At 48.7% G+C, this 26,161-nt stretch overlaps 6 non-coding genes across 6 annotated transcripts; 3 read left to right on the forward strand and 3 right to left on the reverse strand.

Moving 5' to 3' along the window:
- Positions 1-1,679: 1,679 nt before the first annotated feature.
- Positions 1,680-1,762, forward strand: trnal-cag (transfer RNA leucine (anticodon CAG)). Its single transcript has one exon. It is a non-coding gene; the product is annotated as a tRNA-Leu (tRNA).
- Positions 1,763-2,594: 832 nt separating this feature from the next.
- Positions 2,595-2,676, reverse strand: trnas-gga (transfer RNA serine (anticodon GGA)). Its single transcript has one exon. It is a non-coding gene; the product is annotated as a tRNA-Ser (tRNA).
- A 3,114-nt stretch (positions 2,677-5,790) lies between these two features.
- On the forward strand, positions 5,791-5,873 carry trnal-cag (transfer RNA leucine (anticodon CAG)). Its single transcript has one exon. It is a non-coding gene; the product is annotated as a tRNA-Leu (tRNA).
- An 832-nt stretch (positions 5,874-6,705) lies between these two features.
- On the reverse strand, positions 6,706-6,787 carry trnas-gga (transfer RNA serine (anticodon GGA)). The gene has a single exon. It is a non-coding gene; the product is annotated as a tRNA-Ser (tRNA).
- A 3,114-nt stretch (positions 6,788-9,901) lies between these two features.
- trnal-cag (transfer RNA leucine (anticodon CAG)) lies at positions 9,902-9,984 on the forward strand. Its single transcript has one exon. It is a non-coding gene; the product is annotated as a tRNA-Leu (tRNA).
- An 832-nt stretch (positions 9,985-10,816) lies between these two features.
- Positions 10,817-10,898, reverse strand: trnas-gga (transfer RNA serine (anticodon GGA)). Its single transcript has one exon. It is a non-coding gene; the product is annotated as a tRNA-Ser (tRNA).
- Positions 10,899-26,161: the final 15,263 nt, after the last annotated feature.

The raw sequence follows: 26,161 nt of genomic DNA on the forward strand, positions 1-26,161 counted from the left end.
CACATTTTTCCAGTGCGGTTATTGATCGCGTTCAAAATGTTTTCCCAACGTACGTGTTACCTGCAAAATCACAGTGAAACTGTTATGCCGAAAAGATTCCTAATAGTTATTGTATTAGAATAGCTCTCCAATTTCTTAGCCTTCGTACACGCAATGTTTAAGGAAACGCTAGAGTAAATGAAACTGTAAATAGACAGGAGCTCTTCTTAGTTTTCATACAAGTTATGATGGCTGCAGCTCCTATCTGCGTCCGGGTGACCGGAGCCAAGGGATTATCTGCGGAACCTTTGATTTATCTCTCGGGCAAGGAGCTAGATACGCCCTTTTCATCTCGGTTTGATCACACCTGTGCATTAAAACGCAGTGCTCGGTACCATCGAGGTGTAAGAGGTTCAAGGATGAGCGGGAAACTTTGTTAATAAGGAGACGGGCACCGCCCAACGTGGGGCTCGAACCCACGACCCTGAGATTAAGAGTCTCATGCTCTACCGACTGAGCTAGCCGGGCGCCGGTGGAGCTGGTGGTTAACTTGTCCCTGTTGACGGCAATTTGACAAGGTATACTTCCTGGCTTTTCATCATGTGCTGACCGGATTCGAGAGTAGCACACCCTGTTCTTTGTTGATTACTGTACCTCCAGCAGCGCAAATGTCAGTAATCATTGAAATGTACGACCTACAATCTCCTCAGCATGCCCGCGTGGACTCCTCAGTGATCATCCTTCTACGTTCTGCTGTAGTTTTCATGCAAGTGAAAACCGTGCTCCAAATAACAGCGGCACAGTTGTATCCTGCGGTAAGCATTCTTCTAATTCCATCGTTTTGCTCCAGGTAAAAGGTAGCGCATCATAGTGTTGATATTCCAAGGTTTCAGAGTCCGTATTGGATGGCTTGGATGCAGACATCGCTCAGAGCTCCCAGTATGATTTTCCCGAGTTCAGTTTTGCAGTGTTTTAGTGCTTTACTACTTCCAGTGGGCCTTTGAATGCTCTGCTAAGTAGAGACGTGACATAATTACTAATGCGACCGAGTGTGCTGGCTGTTCCTGGTTCGTAATGATTAACGCGAGAAATCAATATAAACATAATTGCTTCGATTTCGAGGTTCAGTTGAAGCTTTCAAAGAAACTATCAAAGACCTCAGAACAACCGAAGACACATTGGGTCATCTCCGTATTGGTGAAGATTAAAGAGTCCCGCAAGTGTCAAGCTTGCACAAACACACACGAGAGAGAAACTCAGGACAGAATTTAAAGAAAGGGAGATGCAGACTATTTGAAGGCACTTTGCTAACCCAATGGCATGCTTAGGAATCGTGCATAGGACACATGTAGCAGAGGATGGTTTCGATCCATCAACCTCTGGGTTATGGGCCCAGCACGCTTCCGCTGCGCCACTCTGCTGACGGCCGCTCTGCGTGTGGCGCACAACTGCTCTTTTTATTTCCTACATAAGTGATGAAAGAGTTGAAAGTTTCAACGACAAACGCAGACGTCACTTTGAGCGCTTGGTGTTGTAGCACAAATCATCACATGCTGCTCTACACTGGATTATAAAAGCCGACACATTTTCCAAACATTTTAATGCTGGAGTCACACTGTAGTATTAATAACAGTGCGATACTCGAGGAGCGTAGTGGGATCGCGGTGGCTCATCAGACCGCCCCGGGACAGGGGGCCCGCGTCAGGATGGCCGAGCGGTCTAAGGCGCTGCGTTCAGGTCGCAGTCTCCCCTGGAGGCGTGGGTTCGAATCCCACTCCTGACAAAAAGCTTGCTCAGTGCCGTCTCCAGTCGGGTGCAAATGGGTGAAGCAGCCTGCCGCGGGGAACGTGCGCCGATAGGCGTAGGTGTATCCCCTGCCTCTTCCGATTTAGCTCGTGCTCCATAGGATGGAAGCGGATGCTCTGGCTTTTTGACTCGAATATAACCTGATCACAACAGAAGGCCGTGCAGCCCAGTGCTGGTTTAAGAATGCCTCGTGTCTTCAGGCCCCTATTCCTTCAGGTTACCCCTTTGGAATAGTCGTCCGAAAAAGACGGGAAAGTTAAAGCATGTAAGCTCCCACACACTGCGTTAGCATTAGCGGTTGGAATCTGATGGGAGAAAAGCAACCTGGCTCGCCGTCAAGCAATCCATCCCTGGTCTCCCACGTGACAGGCGGGGATACGCACCACTATACTAACGAGGAGCGCTTGCTTGGCGCTTGAAGACACTTCCTCTTGCGGCTACTACTGTTTCCGGTTTCGTCTTTTCTTTTCATTCCTCCCAGAGGAGCGCATGAAAACGTTTCCATCTGCGCCATCCTCACCCCTCCAATGCTATGGTCCCTGCTCCTCCTGGTGCACTGCAAACACTCATTCAGCCGGTTCTTTCAGTTTGAATACTTAGGTCTTCAAAGGCTGGAAGTAGGGCGCAAGACATGCCAATGCCAAAAGCGTGGCAGTGTGCTTCCAGCTGTGAAATGTCACTGGTGGATGTTGAAGACATTACTTCCAAGGCAGCAGGTCCAAGCGATTTAGCGTTTGTACAAGAAGCAGGAAGAGAGAAACGGCACTCCGCCTTTTTCTGGGCAGGCCGAAGCGACAGGAGAAGGGCGCCGTAGTCGGCAGGATTCGAGCCGACGCGGGGAGACCCCAATGGCTTTCCAGCCCATCGCCTTAACCGCTCGGCCACGACTACAGGGAGCGCCGCCGCCGCCGGCTTGCAATCATTTAACACGGAGGGCGAGGCGGCGGCGGTAACCTTTTTCAATGTCGCTCTCCGCTTCCCCCCAAAAACAGCCAAATGACATGCTAGCACTCGGACACCCTTCAGAAGACTGAAGGGTGGCTTAAAGCTGGAAGGATTAGGTCTCCCCGTTCCGACGCGACAATCGAACTTCCTTAGGCAGAGAGAAAGCAACATCGAGGAGCGTCAACAAGACTTTAGAAGCTGCGACACACGCCACTTTCAGTCGCAGACACAGCAGTTTTAAAGGCAGGAATCGCCTTTGCGAACGCCATGAGAAACAGAACGCAAGCTCAGGTCCTGCGGTTTAACAAACAGCCTCGGCTTTCAAGCGACATTTCTTTTCTGGAGCGAATTCACTTTCAACTTCAAGAAATTCACACAACTTGCGAAATACGAAATACAAATCTGGCTCATCGCTGCACAAGAAATACCGCCGGCTGGCAAGAAAATGACAACGGTGTTTTTCCTTAACGAAAAACTTCCCATGGAGAAAAACAACGGCTGTGCGTCTCTGTCGGCTTGATTCAGTTTAATGCAAGTATTCATTCTCCTCCTGGAAAATACAGCTTGCGAAAGATGAAATACAATTCTTGGCTTTTCTGGGTGAGTGCAGAAGAAATCCTGCCGGCTGGCAGAAGAATTCCAGCCTTTTTTACTCTTTAACCACAAACTTGCGAATGATACAAAGCAAGCGGGGTGCGTTTCTGTGCAGCTGTTAACTGAACAGCTGCTGCTTCAAGCCCACCCAGGGCTCATTCCGATTTCAACATCATGCCCCCTGAAGGTAGACTGGATTTCTTTGCGAAGCATTCACCTTTTGGACGTTTCAGGAAAGGTGCGTGTCGATGCCAGACTTGAAAAGCTTTCCATACAAAGAAACAACATAGTGCTTTTGATTGATGGGAAACGGCAAGAGCGGTTTGAGCAGCTCCGGCCTCTCAACCGCTTTACAATGTGATCGGCACCTCGGTAGCCAGTTTAGAAGGCTGAAAAGGATGCTGGAAGCACAGCGACGTTCTAAAACCAGCGCTTGAAAAGCATCTGCATACATAAAATGTCCATTTCCCCAAAGCTGAATCTGCATCTTCAGAAGATTGTCAGCTATACGTTTTCGTTCTTTGTTTCCTTTTTTTACGACAAGCTTTCGAGAAATGAACTGTCTATTGTGATGAAGGCTGCGTTAGAAATTGTGCATCTAGCTTAGTTCAATGAAATCGGGAGGTGCACCTGTCTCAAGCGGATGGCTCTTTGCAGGCACACTACGGAAACCTGCGGGCGCAAGTTGGGAGAAGTGACTCTTGCACAGTGTTGAGCTTCGAGAAGAGGGCTCCGCTCAGGAAGATATTTCCACATGTTGAAGAGTCGCTTTTCGCCCTTTCTTTCCCACATTTTTCCAGTGCGGTTATTGATCGCGTTCAAAATGTTTTCCCAACGTACGTGTTACCTGCAAAATCACAGTGAAACTGTTATGCCGAAAAGATTCCTAATAGTTATTGTATTAGAATAGCTCTCCAATTTCTTAGCCTTCGTACACGCAATGTTTAAGGAAACGCTAGAGTAAATGAAACTGTAAATAGACAGGAGCTCTTCTTAGTTTTCATACAAGTTATGATGGCTGCAGCTCCTATCTGCGTCCGGGTGACCGGAGCCAAGGGATTATCTGCGGAACCTTTGATTTATCTCTCGGGCAAGGAGCTAGATACGCCCTTTTCATCTCGGTTTGATCACACCTGTGCATTAAAACGCAGTGCTCGGTACCATCGAGGTGTAAGAGGTTCAAGGATGAGCGGGAAACTTTGTTAATAAGGAGACGGGCACCGCCCAACGTGGGGCTCGAACCCACGACCCTGAGATTAAGAGTCTCATGCTCTACCGACTGAGCTAGCCGGGCGCCGGTGGAGCTGGTGGTTAACTTGTCCCTGTTGACGGCAATTTGACAAGGTATACTTCCTGGCTTTTCATCATGTGCTGACCGGATTCGAGAGTAGCACACCCTGTTCTTTGTTGATTACTGTACCTCCAGCAGCGCAAATGTCAGTAATCATTGAAATGTACGACCTACAATCTCCTCAGCATGCCCGCGTGGACTCCTCAGTGATCATCCTTCTACGTTCTGCTGTAGTTTTCATGCAAGTGAAAACCGTGCTCCAAATAACAGCGGCACAGTTGTATCCTGCGGTAAGCATTCTTCTAATTCCATCGTTTTGCTCCAGGTAAAAGGTAGCGCATCATAGTGTTGATATTCCAAGGTTTCAGAGTCCGTATTGGATGGCTTGGATGCAGACATCGCTCAGAGCTCCCAGTATGATTTTCCCGAGTTCAGTTTTGCAGTGTTTTAGTGCTTTACTACTTCCAGTGGGCCTTTGAATGCTCTGCTAAGTAGAGACGTGACATAATTACTAATGCGACCGAGTGTGCTGGCTGTTCCTGGTTCGTAATGATTAACGCGAGAAATCAATATAAACATAATTGCTTCGATTTCGAGGTTCAGTTGAAGCTTTCAAAGAAACTATCAAAGACCTCAGAACAACCGAAGACACATTGGGTCATCTCCGTATTGGTGAAGATTAAAGAGTCCCGCAAGTGTCAAGCTTGCACAAACACACACGAGAGAGAAACTCAGGACAGAATTTAAAGAAAGGGAGATGCAGACTATTTGAAGGCACTTTGCTAACCCAATGGCATGCTTAGGAATCGTGCATAGGACACATGTAGCAGAGGATGGTTTCGATCCATCAACCTCTGGGTTATGGGCCCAGCACGCTTCCGCTGCGCCACTCTGCTGACGGCCGCTCTGCGTGTGGCGCACAACTGCTCTTTTTATTTCCTACATAAGTGATGAAAGAGTTGAAAGTTTCAACGACAAACGCAGACGTCACTTTGAGCGCTTGGTGTTGTAGCACAAATCATCACATGCTGCTCTACACTGGATTATAAAAGCCGACACATTTTCCAAACATTTTAATGCTGGAGTCACACTGTAGTATTAATAACAGTGCGATACTCGAGGAGCGTAGTGGGATCGCGGTGGCTCATCAGACCGCCCCGGGACAGGGGGCCCGCGTCAGGATGGCCGAGCGGTCTAAGGCGCTGCGTTCAGGTCGCAGTCTCCCCTGGAGGCGTGGGTTCGAATCCCACTCCTGACAAAAAGCTTGCTCAGTGCCGTCTCCAGTCGGGTGCAAATGGGTGAAGCAGCCTGCCGCGGGGAACGTGCGCCGATAGGCGTAGGTGTATCCCCTGCCTCTTCCGATTTAGCTCGTGCTCCATAGGATGGAAGCGGATGCTCTGGCTTTTTGACTCGAATATAACCTGATCACAACAGAAGGCCGTGCAGCCCAGTGCTGGTTTAAGAATGCCTCGTGTCTTCAGGCCCCTATTCCTTCAGGTTACCCCTTTGGAATAGTCGTCCGAAAAAGACGGGAAAGTTAAAGCATGTAAGCTCCCACACACTGCGTTAGCATTAGCGGTTGGAATCTGATGGGAGAAAAGCAACCTGGCTCGCCGTCAAGCAATCCATCCCTGGTCTCCCACGTGACAGGCGGGGATACGCACCACTATACTAACGAGGAGCGCTTGCTTGGCGCTTGAAGACACTTCCTCTTGCGGCTACTACTGTTTCCGGTTTCGTCTTTTCTTTTCATTCCTCCCAGAGGAGCGCATGAAAACGTTTCCATCTGCGCCATCCTCACCCCTCCAATGCTATGGTCCCTGCTCCTCCTGGTGCACTGCAAACACTCATTCAGCCGGTTCTTTCAGTTTGAATACTTAGGTCTTCAAAGGCTGGAAGTAGGGCGCAAGACATGCCAATGCCAAAAGCGTGGCAGTGTGCTTCCAGCTGTGAAATGTCACTGGTGGATGTTGAAGACATTACTTCCAAGGCAGCAGGTCCAAGCGATTTAGCGTTTGTACAAGAAGCAGGAAGAGAGAAACGGCACTCCGCCTTTTTCTGGGCAGGCCGAAGCGACAGGAGAAGGGCGCCGTAGTCGGCAGGATTCGAGCCGACGCGGGGAGACCCCAATGGCTTTCCAGCCCATCGCCTTAACCGCTCGGCCACGACTACAGGGAGCGCCGCCGCCGCCGGCTTGCAATCATTTAACACGGAGGGCGAGGCGGCGGCGGTAACCTTTTTCAATGTCGCTCTCCGCTTCCCCCCAAAAACAGCCAAATGACATGCTAGCACTCGGACACCCTTCAGAAGACTGAAGGGTGGCTTAAAGCTGGAAGGATTAGGTCTCCCCGTTCCGACGCGACAATCGAACTTCCTTAGGCAGAGAGAAAGCAACATCGAGGAGCGTCAACAAGACTTTAGAAGCTGCGACACACGCCACTTTCAGTCGCAGACACAGCAGTTTTAAAGGCAGGAATCGCCTTTGCGAACGCCATGAGAAACAGAACGCAAGCTCAGGTCCTGCGGTTTAACAAACAGCCTCGGCTTTCAAGCGACATTTCTTTTCTGGAGCGAATTCACTTTCAACTTCAAGAAATTCACACAACTTGCGAAATACGAAATACAAATCTGGCTCATCGCTGCACAAGAAATACCGCCGGCTGGCAAGAAAATGACAACGGTGTTTTTCCTTAACGAAAAACTTCCCATGGAGAAAAACAACGGCTGTGCGTCTCTGTCGGCTTGATTCAGTTTAATGCAAGTATTCATTCTCCTCCTGGAAAATACAGCTTGCGAAAGATGAAATACAATTCTTGGCTTTTCTGGGTGAGTGCAGAAGAAATCCTGCCGGCTGGCAGAAGAATTCCAGCCTTTTTTACTCTTTAACCACAAACTTGCGAATGATACAAAGCAAGCGGGGTGCGTTTCTGTGCAGCTGTTAACTGAACAGCTGCTGCTTCAAGCCCACCCAGGGCTCATTCCGATTTCAACATCATGCCCCCTGAAGGTAGACTGGATTTCTTTGCGAAGCATTCACCTTTTGGACGTTTCAGGAAAGGTGCGTGTCGATGCCAGACTTGAAAAGCTTTCCATACAAAGAAACAACATAGTGCTTTTGATTGATGGGAAACGGCAAGAGCGGTTTGAGCAGCTCCGGCCTCTCAACCGCTTTACAATGTGATCGGCACCTCGGTAGCCAGTTTAGAAGGCTGAAAAGGATGCTGGAAGCACAGCGACGTTCTAAAACCAGCGCTTGAAAAGCATCTGCATACATAAAATGTCCATTTCCCCAAAGCTGAATCTGCATCTTCAGAAGATTGTCAGCTATACGTTTTCGTTCTTTGTTTCCTTTTTTTACGACAAGCTTTCGAGAAATGAACTGTCTATTGTGATGAAGGCTGCGTTAGAAATTGTGCATCTAGCTTAGTTCAATGAAATCGGGAGGTGCACCTGTCTCAAGCGGATGGCTCTTTGCAGGCACACTACGGAAACCTGCGGGCGCAAGTTGGGAGAAGTGACTCTTGCACAGTGTTGAGCTTCGAGAAGAGGGCTCCGCTCAGGAAGATATTTCCACATGTTGAAGAGTCGCTTTTCGCCCTTTCTTTCCCACATTTTTCCAGTGCGGTTATTGATCGCGTTCAAAATGTTTTCCCAACGTACGTGTTACCTGCAAAATCACAGTGAAACTGTTATGCCGAAAAGATTCCTAATAGTTATTGTATTAGAATAGCTCTCCAATTTCTTAGCCTTCGTACACGCAATGTTTAAGGAAACGCTAGAGTAAATGAAACTGTAAATAGACAGGAGCTCTTCTTAGTTTTCATACAAGTTATGATGGCTGCAGCTCCTATCTGCGTCCGGGTGACCGGAGCCAAGGGATTATCTGCGGAACCTTTGATTTATCTCTCGGGCAAGGAGCTAGATACGCCCTTTTCATCTCGGTTTGATCACACCTGTGCATTAAAACGCAGTGCTCGGTACCATCGAGGTGTAAGAGGTTCAAGGATGAGCGGGAAACTTTGTTAATAAGGAGACGGGCACCGCCCAACGTGGGGCTCGAACCCACGACCCTGAGATTAAGAGTCTCATGCTCTACCGACTGAGCTAGCCGGGCGCCGGTGGAGCTGGTGGTTAACTTGTCCCTGTTGACGGCAATTTGACAAGGTATACTTCCTGGCTTTTCATCATGTGCTGACCGGATTCGAGAGTAGCACACCCTGTTCTTTGTTGATTACTGTACCTCCAGCAGCGCAAATGTCAGTAATCATTGAAATGTACGACCTACAATCTCCTCAGCATGCCCGCGTGGACTCCTCAGTGATCATCCTTCTACGTTCTGCTGTAGTTTTCATGCAAGTGAAAACCGTGCTCCAAATAACAGCGGCACAGTTGTATCCTGCGGTAAGCATTCTTCTAATTCCATCGTTTTGCTCCAGGTAAAAGGTAGCGCATCATAGTGTTGATATTCCAAGGTTTCAGAGTCCGTATTGGATGGCTTGGATGCAGACATCGCTCAGAGCTCCCAGTATGATTTTCCCGAGTTCAGTTTTGCAGTGTTTTAGTGCTTTACTACTTCCAGTGGGCCTTTGAATGCTCTGCTAAGTAGAGACGTGACATAATTACTAATGCGACCGAGTGTGCTGGCTGTTCCTGGTTCGTAATGATTAACGCGAGAAATCAATATAAACATAATTGCTTCGATTTCGAGGTTCAGTTGAAGCTTTCAAAGAAACTATCAAAGACCTCAGAACAACCGAAGACACATTGGGTCATCTCCGTATTGGTGAAGATTAAAGAGTCCCGCAAGTGTCAAGCTTGCACAAACACACACGAGAGAGAAACTCAGGACAGAATTTAAAGAAAGGGAGATGCAGACTATTTGAAGGCACTTTGCTAACCCAATGGCATGCTTAGGAATCGTGCATAGGACACATGTAGCAGAGGATGGTTTCGATCCATCAACCTCTGGGTTATGGGCCCAGCACGCTTCCGCTGCGCCACTCTGCTGACGGCCGCTCTGCGTGTGGCGCACAACTGCTCTTTTTATTTCCTACATAAGTGATGAAAGAGTTGAAAGTTTCAACGACAAACGCAGACGTCACTTTGAGCGCTTGGTGTTGTAGCACAAATCATCACATGCTGCTCTACACTGGATTATAAAAGCCGACACATTTTCCAAACATTTTAATGCTGGAGTCACACTGTAGTATTAATAACAGTGCGATACTCGAGGAGCGTAGTGGGATCGCGGTGGCTCATCAGACCGCCCCGGGACAGGGGGCCCGCGTCAGGATGGCCGAGCGGTCTAAGGCGCTGCGTTCAGGTCGCAGTCTCCCCTGGAGGCGTGGGTTCGAATCCCACTCCTGACAAAAAGCTTGCTCAGTGCCGTCTCCAGTCGGGTGCAAATGGGTGAAGCAGCCTGCCGCGGGGAACGTGCGCCGATAGGCGTAGGTGTATCCCCTGCCTCTTCCGATTTAGCTCGTGCTCCATAGGATGGAAGCGGATGCTCTGGCTTTTTGACTCGAATATAACCTGATCACAACAGAAGGCCGTGCAGCCCAGTGCTGGTTTAAGAATGCCTCGTGTCTTCAGGCCCCTATTCCTTCAGGTTACCCCTTTGGAATAGTCGTCCGAAAAAGACGGGAAAGTTAAAGCATGTAAGCTCCCACACACTGCGTTAGCATTAGCGGTTGGAATCTGATGGGAGAAAAGCAACCTGGCTCGCCGTCAAGCAATCCATCCCTGGTCTCCCACGTGACAGGCGGGGATACGCACCACTATACTAACGAGGAGCGCTTGCTTGGCGCTTGAAGACACTTCCTCTTGCGGCTACTACTGTTTCCGGTTTCGTCTTTTCTTTTCATTCCTCCCAGAGGAGCGCATGAAAACGTTTCCATCTGCGCCATCCTCACCCCTCCAATGCTATGGTCCCTGCTCCTCCTGGTGCACTGCAAACACTCATTCAGCCGGTTCTTTCAGTTTGAATACTTAGGTCTTCAAAGGCTGGAAGTAGGGCGCAAGACATGCCAATGCCAAAAGCGTGGCAGTGTGCTTCCAGCTGTGAAATGTCACTGGTGGATGTTGAAGACATTACTTCCAAGGCAGCAGGTCCAAGCGATTTAGCGTTTGTACAAGAAGCAGGAAGAGAGAAACGGCACTCCGCCTTTTTCTGGGCAGGCCGAAGCGACAGGAGAAGGGCGCCGTAGTCGGCAGGATTCGAGCCGACGCGGGGAGACCCCAATGGCTTTCCAGCCCATCGCCTTAACCGCTCGGCCACGACTACAGGGAGCGCCGCCGCCGCCGGCTTGCAATCATTTAACACGGAGGGCGAGGCGGCGGCGGTAACCTTTTTCAATGTCGCTCTCCGCTTCCCCCCAAAAACAGCCAAATGACATGCTAGCACTCGGACACCCTTCAGAAGACTGAAGGGTGGCTTAAAGCTGGAAGGATTAGGTCTCCCCGTTCCGACGCGACAATCGAACTTCCTTAGGCAGAGAGAAAGCAACATCGAGGAGCGTCAACAAGACTTTAGAAGCTGCGACACACGCCACTTTCAGTCGCAGACACAGCAGTTTTAAAGGCAGGAATCGCCTTTGCGAACGCCATGAGAAACAGAACGCAAGCTCAGGTCCTGCGGTTTAACAAACAGCCTCGGCTTTCAAGCGACATTTCTTTTCTGGAGCGAATTCACTTTCAACTTCAAGAAATTCACACAACTTGCGAAATACGAAATACAAATCTGGCTCATCGCTGCACAAGAAATACCGCCGGCTGGCAAGAAAATGACAACGGTGTTTTTCCTTAACGAAAAACTTCCCATGGAGAAAAACAACGGCTGTGCGTCTCTGTCGGCTTGATTCAGTTTAATGCAAGTATTCATTCTCCTCCTGGAAAATACAGCTTGCGAAAGATGAAATACAATTCTTGGCTTTTCTGGGTGAGTGCAGAAGAAATCCTGCCGGCTGGCAGAAGAATTCCAGCCTTTTTTACTCTTTAACCACAAACTTGCGAATGATACAAAGCAAGCGGGGTGCGTTTCTGTGCAGCTGTTAACTGAACAGCTGCTGCTTCAAGCCCACCCAGGGCTCATTCCGATTTCAACATCATGCCCCCTGAAGGTAGACTGGATTTCTTTGCGAAGCATTCACCTTTTGGACGTTTCAGGAAAGGTGCGTGTCGATGCCAGACTTGAAAAGCTTTCCATACAAAGAAACAACATAGTGCTTTTGATTGATGGGAAACGGCAAGAGCGGTTTGAGCAGCTCCGGCCTCTCAACCGCTTTACAATGTGATCGGCACCTCGGTAGCCAGTTTAGAAGGCTGAAAAGGATGCTGGAAGCACAGCGACGTTCTAAAACCAGCGCTTGAAAAGCATCTGCATACATAAAATGTCCATTTCCCCAAAGCTGAATCTGCATCTTCAGAAGATTGTCAGCTATACGTTTTCGTTCTTTGTTTCCTTTTTTTACGACAAGCTTTCGAGAAATGAACTGTCTATTGTGATGAAGGCTGCGTTAGAAATTGTGCATCTAGCTTAGTTCAATGAAATCGGGAGGTGCACCTGTCTCAAGCGGATGGCTCTTTGCAGGCACACTACGGAAACCTGCGGGCGCAAGTTGGGAGAAGTGACTCTTGCAGAGTGTTGAGCTTCGAGAAGAGGGCTCCGCTCAGGAAGATATTTCCACATGTTGAAGAGTCGCTTTTCGCCCTTTCTTTCCCACATTTTTCCAGTGCGGTTATTGATCGCGTTCAAAATGTTTTCCCAACGTACGTGTTACCTGCAAAATCACAGTGAAACTGTTATGCCGAAAAGATTCCTAATAGTTATTGTATTAGAATAGCTCTCCAATTTCTTAGCCTTCGTACACGCAATGTTTAAGGAAACGCTAGAGTAAATGAAACTGTAAATAGACAGGAGCTCTTCTTAGTTTTCATACAAGTTATGATGGCTGCAGCTCCTATCTGCGTCCGGGTGACCGGAGCCAAGGGATTATCTGCGGAACCTTTGATTTATCTCTCGGGCAAGGAGCTAGATACGCCCTTTTCATCTCGGTTTGATCACACCTGTGCATTAAAACGCAGTGCTCGGTACCATCGAGGTGTAAGAGGTTCAAGGATGAGTGGGAAACTTTGTTAATAAGGAGACGGGCACCGCCCAACGTGGGGCTCGAACCCACGACCCTGAGATTAAGAGTCTCATGCTTTACCGACTGAGCTAGCCGGGCGCCGGTGGAGCTGATGGTTAACTTGTCCCTGTTGACGGCAATTTGACAAGGTATACTTCCTGGCTTTTCATCATGTGCTGACCGGATTCGAGAGTAGCACACCCTGTTCTTTGTTGATTACTCTACCTCCAGCAGCGCAAATGTCAGTAATCATTGAAATGTACGACCTACAATCTCCTCAGCATGCCCGCGTGGACTCCTCAGTGATCATCCTTCTACGTTCTGCTGTAGTTTTCATGCAAGTGAAAACCGTGCTCCAAATAACAGCGGCACAGTTGTATCCTGCGGTAAGCATTCTTCTAATTCCATCGTTTTGCTCCAGGTAAAAGGTAGCGCATCATAGTGTTGATATTCCAAGGTTTCAGAGTCCGTATTGGATGGCTTGGATGCAGACATCGCTCAGAGCTCCCAGTATGATTTTCCCGAGTTCAGTTTTGCAGTGTTTTAGTGCTTTACTACTTCCAGTGGGCCTTTGAATGCTCTGCTAAGTAGAGACGTGACATAATTACTAATGCGACCGAGTGTGCTGGCTGTTCCTGGTTCGTAATGATTAACGCGAGAAATCAATATAAACATAACTGCTTCGATTTCGAGGTTCAGTTGAAGCTTTCAAAGAAACTATCAAAGACCTCAGAACAACCGAAGACACATTTGGTCATCTCCGTATTGGTGAAGATTAAAGAGTCCCGCAAGTGTCAAGCTTGCACAAACACACACGAGAGAGAAACTCAGGACAGAATTTAAAGAAAGGGAGATGCAGACTATTTGAAGGCACTTTGCTAACCCAATGGCATGCTTATGAATCGTGCATAGGACACATGTAGCAGAGGATGGTTTCGATCCATCGACCTCTGGGTTATGGGCCCAGCACGCTTCCGCTGCGCCACTCTGCTGACGGCCTCTCTGCGTGTGGCGCACAACTGCTCTTTTTATTTCCTACATAAGTGATGAAAGAGTTGAAAGTTTCAACGACAAACGCAGACGTCACTTTGAGCGCTTGGTGTTGTAGCACAAATCATCACATGCTGCTCTACACTGGATTATAAAAGCCGACACATTTTCCAAACATTTTAATGCTGGAGTCACACTGTAGTATTAATAACAGTGCGATACTCGAGGAGCGTAGTGGGATCGCGGTGGCTCATCAGACCGCCCCGGGACAGGGGGCCCGCGTTAGGATGGCCGAGCGGTCTAAGGCGCTGCGTTCAGGTCGCAGTCTCCCCTGGAGGCGTGGGTTCGAATCCCACTCCTGACAAAAAGCTTGCTCAGTGCCGTCTCCAGTCGGGTGCAAATGGGTGAAGCAGCCTGCCGCAGGGAACGTGCGCCGATAGGCGTAGGTGTATCCCCTGCCTCTTCCGATTTAGCTCGTGCTCCATAGGATGGAAGCGGATGCTCTGGCTTTTTGACTCGAATATAACCTGATCACAACAGAAGGCCGTGCAGCCCAGTGCTGGTTTAAGAATGCCTCGTGTCTTCAGGCCCCTATTCCTTCAGGTTACCCCTTTGGAATAGTCGTCCGAAAAAGACGGGAAAGGAAAAGCATGTAAGCTCCCACACACTGCGTTAGCATTAGCGGTTGGAATCTGATGGGAGAAAAGCAACCTGGCTCGCCGTCAAGCAATCCATCCCTGGTCTCCCACGTGACAGGCGGGGATACGCACCACTATACTAACGAGGAGCGCTTGCTTGGCGCTTGAAGACACTTCCTCTTGCGGCTGCTACTGTTTCCGGTTTCGTCTTTTCTTTTCATTCCTCCCAGAGGAGCGCATGAAAACGTTTCCATCTGCGCCATCCTCACCCCTCCAATGCTATGGTCCCTGCTCCTCCTGGTGCACTGCAAACACTCATTCAGCCGGTTCTTTCAGTTTGAATACTTAGGTCTTCAAAGGCTGGAAGTAGGGCGCAAGACATGCCAATACCAAAAGCGTGGCAGTGTGCTTCCAGCTGTGAAATGTCACTGGTGGATGTTGAAGACATTACTTCCAAGGCAGCAGGTCCAAGCGATTTAGCGTTTGTACAAGAAGCAGGAAGAGAGAAACGGCACTCCGCCTTTTTCTGGGCAGGCCGAAGCGACAGGAGAAGGGCGCCGTAGTCGGCAGGATTCGAGCCGACGCGGGGAGACCCCAGTGGCTTTCCAGCCCATCGCCTTAACCGCTCGGCCACGACTACAGGGAGCGCCGCCGCCGCCGGCTTGCAATCATTTAACACGGAGGGCGAGGCGGCGGCGGTAACCTTTTTCAATGTCGCTCTCCGCTTCCCCCCAAAAACAGCCAAATGACATGCTAGCACTCGGACACCCTTCAGAAGACTGAAGGGTGGCTTAAAGCTGGAAGGATTAGGTCTCCCCGTTCCGACGCGACAATCGAACTTCCTTAGGCAGAGAGAAAGCAACATCGAGGAGCGTCAACAAGACTTTAGAAGCTGCGACACACGCCACTTTCAGTCGCAGACACAGCAGTTTTAAAGGCAGGAATCGCCTTTGCGAACGCCATGAGAAACAGAACGCAAGCTCAGGTCCTGCGGTTTAACAAACAGCCTCGGCTTTCAAGCGACATTTCTTTTCTGGAGCGAATTCACTTTCAACTTCAAGAAATTCACACAACTTGCGAAATACGAAATACAAATCTGGCTCATCGCTGCACAAGAAATACCGCCGGCTGGCAAGAAAATGACAACGGTGTTTTTCCTTAACGAAAAACTTCCCATGGAGAAAAACAACGGCTGTGCGTCTCTGTCGGCTTGATTCAGTTTAATGCAAGTATTCATTCTCCTCCTGGAAAATACAGCTTGCGAAAGATGAAATACAATTCTTGGCTTTTCTGGGTGAGTGCAGAAGAAATCCTGCCGGCTGGCAGAAGAATTCCAGCCTTTTTTACTCTTTAACCACAAACTTGCGAATGATACAAAGCAAGCGGGGTGCGTTTCTGTGCAGCTGTTAACTGAACAGCTGCTGCTTCAAGCCCACCCAGGGCTCATTCCGATTTCAACATCATGCCCCCTGAAGGTAGACTGGATTTCTTTGCGAAGCATTCACCTTTTGGACGTTTCAGGAAAGGTGCGTGTCGATGCCAGACTTGAAAAGCTTTCCATACAAAGAAACAACATAGTGCTTTTGATTGATGGGAAACGGCAAGAGCGGTTTGAGCAGCTCCGGCCTCTCAACCGCTTTACAATGTGATCGGCACCTCGGTAGCCAGTTTAGAAGGCTGAAAAGGATGCTGGAAGCACAGCGACGTTCTAAAACCAGCGCTTGAAAAGCATCTGCATACATAAAATGTCCATTTCCCCAAAGCTGAATCTGCATCTTCAGAAGATTGTCAGCTATACGTTTTCGTTCTTTGTTTCCTTTTTTTACGACAAGCTTTCGAGAAATGAACTGTCTATTGTGATGAAGGCTGCGTTAGAAATTGTGCATCTAGCTTAGTTCAATGAAATCGGGAGGTGCACCTGTCTCAAGCGGATGGCTCTTTGCAGGCACACTACGGAAACCTGCGGGCGCAAGTTGGGAGAAGTGACTCTTGCAGAGTGTTGAGCTTCGAGAAGAGGGCTCCGCTCAGGAAGATATTTCCACATGTTGAAGAGTCGCTTTTCGCCCTTTCTTTCCCACATTTTTCCAGTGCGGTTATTGATCGCGTTCAAAATGTTTTCCCAACGTACGTGTTACCTGCAAAATCACAGTGAAACTGTTATGCCGAAAAGATTCCTAATAGTTATTGTATTAGAATAGCTCTCCAATTTCTTAGCCTTCGTACACGCAATGTTTAAGGAAACGCTAGAGTAAATGAAACTGTAAATAGACAGGAGCTCTTCTTAGTTTTCATACAAGTTATGATGGCTGCAGCTCCTATCTGCGTCCGGGTGACCGGAGCCAAGGGATTATCTGCGGAACCTTTGATTTATCTCTCGGGCAAGGAGCTAGATACGCCCTTTTCATCTCGGTTTGATCACACCTGTGCATTAAAACGCAGTGCTCGGTACCATCGAGGTGTAAGAGGTTCAAGGATGAGTGGGAAACTTTGTTAATAAGGAGACGGGCACCGCCCAACGTGGGGCTCGAACCCACGACCCTGAGATTAAGAGTCTCATGCTTTACCGACTGAGCTAGCCGGGCGCCGGTGGAGCTGATGGTTAACTTGTCCCTGTTGACGGCAATTTGACAAGGTATACTTCCTGGCTTTTCATCATGTGCTGACCGGATTCGAGAGTAGCACACCCTGTTCTTTGTTGATTACTCTACCTCCAGCAGCGCAAATGTCAGTAATCATTGAAATGTACGACCTACAATCTCCTCAGCATGCCCGCGTGGACTCCTCAGTGATCATCCTTCTACGTTCTGCTGTAGTTTTCATGCAAGTGAAAACCGTGCTCCAAATAACAGCGGCACAGTTGTATCCTGCGGTAAGCATTCTTCTAATTCCATCGTTTTGCTCCAGGTAAAAGGTAGCGCATCATAGTGTTGATATTCCAAGGTTTCAGAGTCCGTATTGGATGGCTTGGATGCAGACATCGCTCAGAGCTCCCAGTATGATTTTCCCGAGTTCAGTTTTGCAGTGTTTTAGTGCTTTACTACTTCCAGTGGGCCTTTGAATGCTCTGCTAAGTAGAGACGTGACATAATTACTAATGCGACCGAGTGTGCTGGCTGTTCCTGGTTCGTAATGATTAACGCGAGAAATCAATATAAACATAACTGCTTCGATTTCGAGGTTCAGTTGAAGCTTTCAAAGAAACTATCAAAGACCTCAGAACAACTGAAGACACATTTGGTCATCTCCGTATTGGTGAAGATTAAAGAGTCCCGCAAGTGTCAAGCTTGCACAAACACACACGAGAGAGAAACTCAGGACAGAATTTAAAGAAAGGGAGATGCAGACTATTTGAAGGCACTTTGCTAACCCAATGGCATGCTTATGAATCGTGCATAGGACACATGTAGCAGAGGATGGTTTCGATCCATCGACCTCTGGGTTATGGGCCCAGCACGCTTCCGCTGCGCCACTCTGCTGACGGCCTCTCTGCGTGTGGCGCACAACTGCTCTTTTTATTTCCTACATAAGTGATGAAAGAGTTGAAAGTTTCAACGACAAACGCAGACGTCACTTTGAGCGCTTGGTGTTGTAGCACAAATCATCACATGCTGCTCTACACTGGATTATAAAAGCCGACACATTTTCCAAACATTTTAATGCTGGAGTCACACTGTAGTATTAATAACAGTGCGATACTCGAGGAGCGTAGTGGGATCGCGGTGGCTCATCAGACCGCCCCGGGACAGGGGGCCCGCGTTAGGATGGCCGAGCGGTCTAAGGCGCTGCGTTCAGGTCGCAGTCTCCCCTGGAGGCGTGGGTTCGAATCCCACTCCTGACAAAAAGCTTGCTCAGTGCCGTCTCCAGTCGGGTGCAAATGGGTGAAGCAGCCTGCCGCAGGGAACGTGCGCCGATAGGCGTAGGTGTATCCCCTGCCTCTTCCGATTTAGCTCGTGCTCCATAGGATGGAAGCGGATGCTCTGGCTTTTTGACTCGAATATAACCTGATCACAACAGAAGGCCGTGCAGCCCAGTGCTGGTTTAAGAATGCCTCGTGTCTTCAGGCCCCTATTCCTTCAGGTTACCCCTTTGGAATAGTCGTCCGAAAAAGACGGGAAAGGAAAAGCATGTAAGCTCCCACACACTGCGTTAGCATTAGCGGTTGGAATCTGATGGGAGAAAAGCAACCTGGCTCGCCGTCAAGCAATCCATCCCTGGTCTCCCACGTGACAGGCGGGGATACGCACCACTATACTAACGAGGAGCGCTTGCTTGGCGCTTGAAGACACTTCCTCTTGCGGCTACTACTGTTTCCGGTTTCGTCTTTTCTTTTCATTCCTCCCAGAGGAGCGCATGAAAACGTTTCCATCTGCGCCATCCTCACCCCTCCAATGCTATGGTCCCTGCTCCTCCTGGTGCACTGCAAACACTCATTCAGCCGGTTCTTTCAGTTTGAATACTTAGGTCTTCAAAGGCTGGAAGTAGGGCGCAAGACATGCCAATGCCAAAAGCGTGGCAGTGTGCTTCCAGCTGTGAAATGTCACTGGTGGATGTTGAAGACATTACTTCCAAGGCAGCAGGTCCAAGCGATTTAGCGTTTGTACAAGAAGCAGGAAGAGAGAAACGGCACTCCGCCTTTTTCTGGGCAGGCCGAAGCGACAGGAGAAGGGCGCCGTAGTCGGCAGGATTCGAGCCGACGCGGGGAGACCCCAGTGGCTTTCTAGCCCATCGCCTTAACCGCTCGGCCACGACTACAGGGAGCGTCGCCGCCGCCGGCTTGCAATCATTTAACACGGAGGGCGAGGCGGCGGCGGTAACCTTTTTCAATGTCGCTCTCCGCTTCCCCCCAAAAAAAGCCAAATGACATGCTAGCACTCGGACACCCTTCAGAAGACTGAAGGGTGGCTTAAAGCTGGAAGGATTAGGTCTCCCCGTTCCGACGCGACAATCGAACTTCCTTAGGCAGAGAGAAAGCAACATCGAGGAGCGTCAACAAGACTTTAGAAGCTGCGACACACGCCACTTTCAGTCGCAGACACAGCAGTTTTAAAGGCAGGAATCGCCTTTGCGAACGCCATGAGAAACAGAACGCAAGCTCAGGTCCTGCGGTTTAACAAACAGCCTCGGCTTTCAAGCGACATTTCTTTTCTGGAGCGAATTCACTTTCAACTTCAAGAAATTCACACAACTTGCGAAATACGAAATACAAATCTGGCTCATCGCTGCACAAGAAATACCGCCGGCTGGCAAGAAAATGACAACGGTGTTTTTCCTTAACGAAAAACTTCCCATGGAGAAAAACAACGGCTGTGCGTCTCTGTCGGCTTGATTCAGTTTAATGCAAGTATTCATTCTCCTCCTGGAAAATACAGCTTGCGAAAGATGAAATACAATTCTTGGCTTTTCTGGGTGAGTGCAGAAGAAATCCTGCCGGCTGGCAGAAGAATTCCAGCCTTTTTTACTCTTTAACCACAAACTTGCGAATGATACAAAGCAAGCGGGGTGCGTTTCTGTGCAGCTGTTAACTGAACAGCTGCTGCTTCAAGCCCACCCAGGGCTCATTCCGATTTCAACATCATGCCCCCTGAAGGTAGACTGGATTTCTTTGCGAAGCATTCACCTTTTGGACGTTTCAGGAAAGGTGCGTGTCGATGCCAGACTTGAAAAGCTTTCCATACAAAGAAACAACATAGTGCTTTTGATTGATGGGAAACGGCAAGAGCGGTTTGAGCAGCTCCGGCCTCTCAACCGCTTTACAATGTGATCGGCACCTCGGTAGCCAGTTTAGAAGGCTGAAAAGGATGCTGGAAGCACAGCGACGTTCTAAAACCAGCGCTTGAAAAGCATCTGCATACATAAAATGTCCATTTCCCCAAAGCTGAATCTGCATCTTCAGAAGATTGTCAGCTATACGTTTTCGTTCTTTGTTTCCTTTTTTTACGACAAGCTTTCGAGAAATGAACTGTCTATTGTGATGAAGGCTGCGTTAGAAATTGTGCATCTAGCTTAGTTCAATGAAATCGGGAGGTGCACCTGTCTCAAGCGGATGGCTCTTTGCAGGCACACTACGGAAACCTGCGGGCGCAAGTTGGGAGAAGTGACTCTTGCAGAGTGTTGAGCTTCGAGAAGAGGGCTCCGCTCAGGAAGATATTTCCACATGTTGAAGAGTCGCTTTTCGCCCTTTCTTTCCCACATTTTTCCAGTGCGGTTATTGATCGCGTTCAAAATGTTTTCCCAACGTACGTGTTACCTGCAAAATCACAGTGAAACTGTTATGCCGAAAAGATTCCTAATAGTTATTGTATTAGAATAGCTCTCCAATTTCTTAGCCTTCGTACACGCAATGTTTAAGGAAACGCTAGAGTAAATGAAACTGTAAATAGACAGGAGCTCTTCTTAGTTTTCATACAAGTTATGATGGCTGCAGCTCCTATCTGCGTCCGGGTGACCGGAGCCAAGGGATTATCTGCGGAACCTTTGATTTATCTCTCGGGCAAGGAGCTAGATACGCCCTTTTCATCTCGGTTTGATCACACCTGTGCATTAAAACGCAGTGCTCGGTACCATCGAGGTGTAAGAGGTTCAAGGATGAGCGGGAAACTTTGTTAATAAGGAGACGGGCACCGCCCAACGTGGGGCTCGAACCCACGACCCTGAGATTAAGAGTCTCATGCTTTACCGACTGAGCTAGCCGGGCGCCGGTGGAGCTGATGGTTAACTTGTCCCTGTTGACGGCAATTTGACAAGGTATACTTCCTGGCTTTTCATCATGTGCTGACCGGATTCGAGAGTAGCACACCCTGTTCTTTGTTGATTACTCTACCTCCAGCAGCGCAAATGTCAGTAATCATTGAAATGTACGACCTACAATCTCCTCAGCATGCCCGCGTGGACTCCTCAGTGATCATCCTTCTACGTTCTGCTGTAGTTTTCATGCAAGTGAAAACCGTGCTCCAAATAACAGCGGCACAGTTGTATCCTGCGGTAAGCATTCTTCTAATTCCATCGTTTTGCTCCAGGTAAAAGGTAGCGCATCATAGTGTTGATATTCCAAGGTTTCAGAGTCCGTATTGGATGGCTTGGATGCAGACATCGCTCAGAGCTCCCAGTATGATTTTCCCGAGTTCAGTTTTGCAGTGTTTTAGTGCTTTACTACTTCCAGTGGGCCTTTGAATGCTCTGCTAAGTAGAGACGTGACATAATTACTAATGCGACCGAGTGTGCTGGCTGTTCCTGGTTCGTAATGATTAACGCGAGAAATCAATATAAACATAACTGCTTCGATTTCGAGGTTCAGTTGAAGCTTTCAAAGAAACTATCAAAGACCTCAGAACAACCGAAGACACATTTGGTCATCTCCGTATTGGTGAAGATTAAAGAGTCCCGCAAGTGTCAAGCTTGCACAAACACACACGAGAGAGAAACTCAGGACAGAATTTAAAGAAAGGGAGATGCAGACTATTTGAAGGCACTTTGCTAACCCAATGGCATGCTTATGAATCGTGCATAGGACACATGTAGCAGAGGATGGTTTCGATCCATCGACCTCTGGGTTATGGGCCCAGCACGCTTCCGCTGCGCCACTCTGCTGACGGCCTCTCTGCGTGTGGCGCACAACTGCTCTTTTTATTTCCTACATAAGTGATGAAAGAGTTGAAAGTTTCAACGACAAACGCAGACGTCACTTTGAGCGCTTGGTGTTGTAGCACAAATCATCACATGCTGCTCTACACTGGATTATAAAAGCCGACACATTTTCCAAACATTTTAATGCTGGAGTCACACTGTAGTATTAATAACAGTGCGATACTCGAGGAGCGTAGTGGGATCGCGGTGGCTCATCAGACCGCCCCGGGACAGGGGGCCCGCGTTAGGATGGCCGAGCGGTCTAAGGCGCTGCGTTCAGGTCGCAGTCTCCCCTGGAGGCGTGGGTTCGAATCCCACTCCTGACAAAAAGCTTGCTCAGTGCCGTCTCCAGTCGGGTGCAAATGGGTGAAGCAGCCTGCCGCAGGGAACGTGCGCCGATAGGCGTAGGTGTATCCCCTGCCTCTTCCGATTTAGCTCGTGCTCCATAGGATGGAAGCGGATGCTCTGGCTTTTTGACTCGAATATAACCTGATCACAACAGAAGGCCGTGCAGCCCAGTGCTGGTTTAAGAATGCCTCGTGTCTTCAGGCCCCTATTCCTTCAGGTTACCCCTTTGGAATAGTCGTCCGAAAAAGACGGGAAAGGAAAAGCATGTAAGCTCCCACACACTGCGTTAGCATTAGCGGTTGGAATCTGATGGGAGAAAAGCAACCTGGCTCGCCGTCAAGCAATCCATCCCTGGTCTCCCACGTGACAGGCGGGGATACGCACCACTATACTAACGAGGAGCGCTTGCTTGGCGCTTGAAGACACTTCCTCTTGCGGCTACTACTGTTTCCGGTTTCGTCTTTTCTTTTCATTCCTCCCAGAGGAGCGCATGAAAACGTTTCCATCTGCGCCATCCTCACCCCTCCAATGCTATGGTCCCTGCTCCTCCTGGTGCACTGCAAACACTCATTCAGCCGGTTCTTTCAGTTTGAATACTTAGGTCTTCAAAGGCTGGAAGTAGGGCGCAAGACATGCCAATGCCAAAAGCGTGGCAGTGTGCTTCCAGCTGTGAAATGTCACTGGTGGATGTTGAAGACATTACTTCCAAGGCAGCAGGTCCAAGCGATTTAGCGTTTGTACAAGAAGCAGGAAGAGAGAAACGGCACTCCGCCTTTTTCTGGGCAGGCCGAAGCGACAGGAGAAGGGCGCCGTAGTCGGCAGGATTCGAGCCGACGCGGGGAGACCCCAGTGGCTTTCTAGCCCATCGCCTTAACCGCTCGGCCACGACTACAGGGAGCGTCGCCGCCGCCGGCTTGCAATCATTTAACACGGAGGGCGAGGCGGCGGCGGTAACCTTTTTCAATGTCGCTCTCCGCTTCCCCCCAAAAAAAGCCAAATGACATGCTAGCACTCGGACACCCTTCAGAAGACTGAAGGGTGGCTTAAAGCTGGAAGGATTAGGTCTCCCCGTTCCGACGCGACAATCGAACTTCCTTAGGCAGAGAGAAAGCAACATCGAGGAGCGTCAACAAGACTTTAGAAGCTGCGACACACGCCACTTTCAGTCGCAGACACAGCAGTTTTAAAGGCAGGAATCGCCTTTGCGAACGCCATGAGAAACAGAACGCAAGCTCAGGTCCTGCGGTTTAACAAACAGCCTCGGCTTTCAAGCGACATTTCTTTTCTGGAGCGAATTCACTTTCAACTTCAAGAAATTCACACAACTTGCGAAATACGAAATACAAATCTGGCTCATCGCTGCACAAGAAATACCGCCGGCTGGCAAGAAAATGACAACGGTGTTTTTCCTTAACGAAAAACTTCCCATGGAGAAAAACAACGGCTGTGCGTCTCTGTCGGCTTGATTCAGTTTAATGCAAGTATTCATTCTCCTCCTGGAAAATACAGCTTGCGAAAGATGAAATACAATTCTTGGCTTTTCTGGGTGAGTGCAGAAGAAATCCTGCCGGCTGGCAGAAGAATTCCAGCCTTTTTTACTCTTTAACCACAAACTTGCGAATGATACAAAGCAAGCGGGGTGCGTTTCTGTGCAGCTGTTAACTGAACAGCTGCTGCTTCAAGCCCACCCAGGGCTCATTCCGATTTCAACATCATGCCCCCTGAAGGTAGACTGGATTTCTTTGCGAAGCATTCACCTTTTGGACGTTTCAGGAAAGGTGCGTGTCGATGCCAGACTTGAAAAGCTTTCCATACAAAGAAACAACATAGTGCTTTTGATTGATGGGAAACGGCAAGAGCGGTTTGAGCAGCTCCGGCCTCTCAACCGCTTTACAATGTGATCGGCACCTCGGTAGCCAGTTTAGAAGGCTGAAAAGGATGCTGGAAGCACAGCGACGTTCTAAAACCAGCGCTTGAAAAGCATCTGCATACATAAAATGTCCATTTCCCCAAAGCTGAATCTGCATCTTCAGAAGATTGTCAGCTATACGTTTTCGTTCTTTGTTTCCTTTTTTTACGACAAGCTTTCGAGAAATGAACTGTCTATTGTGATGAAGGCTGCGTTAGAAATTGTGCATCTAGCTTAGTTCAATGAAATCGGGAGGTGCACCTGTCTCAAGCGGATGGCTCTTTGCAGGCACACTACGGAAACCTGCGGGCGCAAGTTGGGAGAAGTGACTCTTGCAGAGTGTTGAGCTTCGAGAAGAGGGCTCCGCTCAGGAAGATATTTCCACATGTTGAAGAGTCGCTTTTCGCCCTTTCTTTCCCACATTTTTCCAGTGCGGTTATTGATCGCGTTCAAAATGTTTTCCCAACGTACGTGTTACCTGCAAAATCACAGTGAAACTGTTATGCCGAAAAGATTCCTAATAGTTATTGTATTAGAATAGCTCTCCAATTTCTTAGCCTTCGTACACGCAATGTTTAAGGAAACGCTAGAGTAAATGAAACTGTAAATAGACAGGAGCTCTTCTTAGTTTTCATACAAGTTATGATGGCTGCAGCTCCTATCTGCGTCCGGGTGACCGGAGCCAAGGGATTATCTGCGGAACCTTTGATTTATCTCTCGGGCAAGGAGCTAGATACGCCCTTTTCATCTCGGTTTGATCACACCTGTGCATTAAAACGCAGTGCTCGGTACCATCGAGGTGTAAGAGGTTCAAGGATGAGCGGGAAACTTTGTTAATAAGGAGACGGGCACCGCCCAACGTGGGGCTCGAACCCACGACCCTGAGATTAAGAGTCTCATGCTTTACCGACTGAGCTAGCCGGGCGCCGGTGGAGCTGATGGTTAACTTGTCCCTGTTGACGGCAATTTGACAAGGTATACTTCCTGGCTTTTCATCATGTGCTGACCGGATTCGAGAGTAGCACACCCTGTTCTTTGTTGATTACTCTACCTCCAGCAGCGCAAATGTCAGTAATCATTGAAATGTACGACCTACAATCTCCTCAGCATGCCCGCGTGGACTCCTCAGTGATCATCCTTCTACGTTCTGCTGTAGTTTTCATGCAAGTGAAAACCGTGCTCCAAATAACAGCGGCACAGTTGTATCCTGCGGTAAGCATTCTTCTAATTCCATCGTTTTGCTCCAGGTAAAAGGTAGCGCATCATAGTGTTGATATTCCAAGGTTTCAGAGTCCGTATTGGATGGCTTGGATGCAGACATCGCTCAGAGCTCCCAGTATGATTTTCCCGAGTTCAGTTTTGCAGTGTTTTAGTGCTTTACTACTTCCAGTGGGCCTTTGAATGCTCTGCTAAGTAGAGACGTGACATAATTACTAATGCGACCGAGTGTGCTGGCTGTTCCTGGTTCATAATGATTAACGCGAGAAATCAATATAAACATAACTGCTTCGATTTCGAGGTTCAGTTGAAGCTTTCAAAGAAACTATCAAAGACCTCAGAACAACCGAAGACACATTTGGTCATCTCCGTATTGGTGAAGATTAAAGAGTCCCGCAAGTGTCAAGCTTGCACAAACACACACGAGAGAGAAACTCAGGACAGAATTTAAAGAAAGGGAGATGCAGACTATTTGAAGGCACTTTGCTAACCCAATGGCATGCTTATGAATCGTGCATAGGACACATGTAGCAGAGGATGGTTTCGATCCATCGACCTCTGGGTTATGGGCCCAGCACGCTTCCGCTGCGCCACTCTGCTGACGGCCTCTCTGCGTGTGGCGCACAACTGCTCTTTTTATTTCCTACATAAGTGATGAAAGAGTTGAAAGTTTCAACGACAAACGCAGACGTCAC

Source organism: Lepisosteus oculatus, unplaced genomic scaffold (assembly GCF_040954835.1).
Source record: "Lepisosteus oculatus isolate fLepOcu1 unplaced genomic scaffold, fLepOcu1.hap2 HAP2_SCAFFOLD_39, whole genome shotgun sequence".
NCBI lineage: Eukaryota > Metazoa > Chordata > Actinopteri > Semionotiformes > Lepisosteidae > Lepisosteus > Lepisosteus oculatus.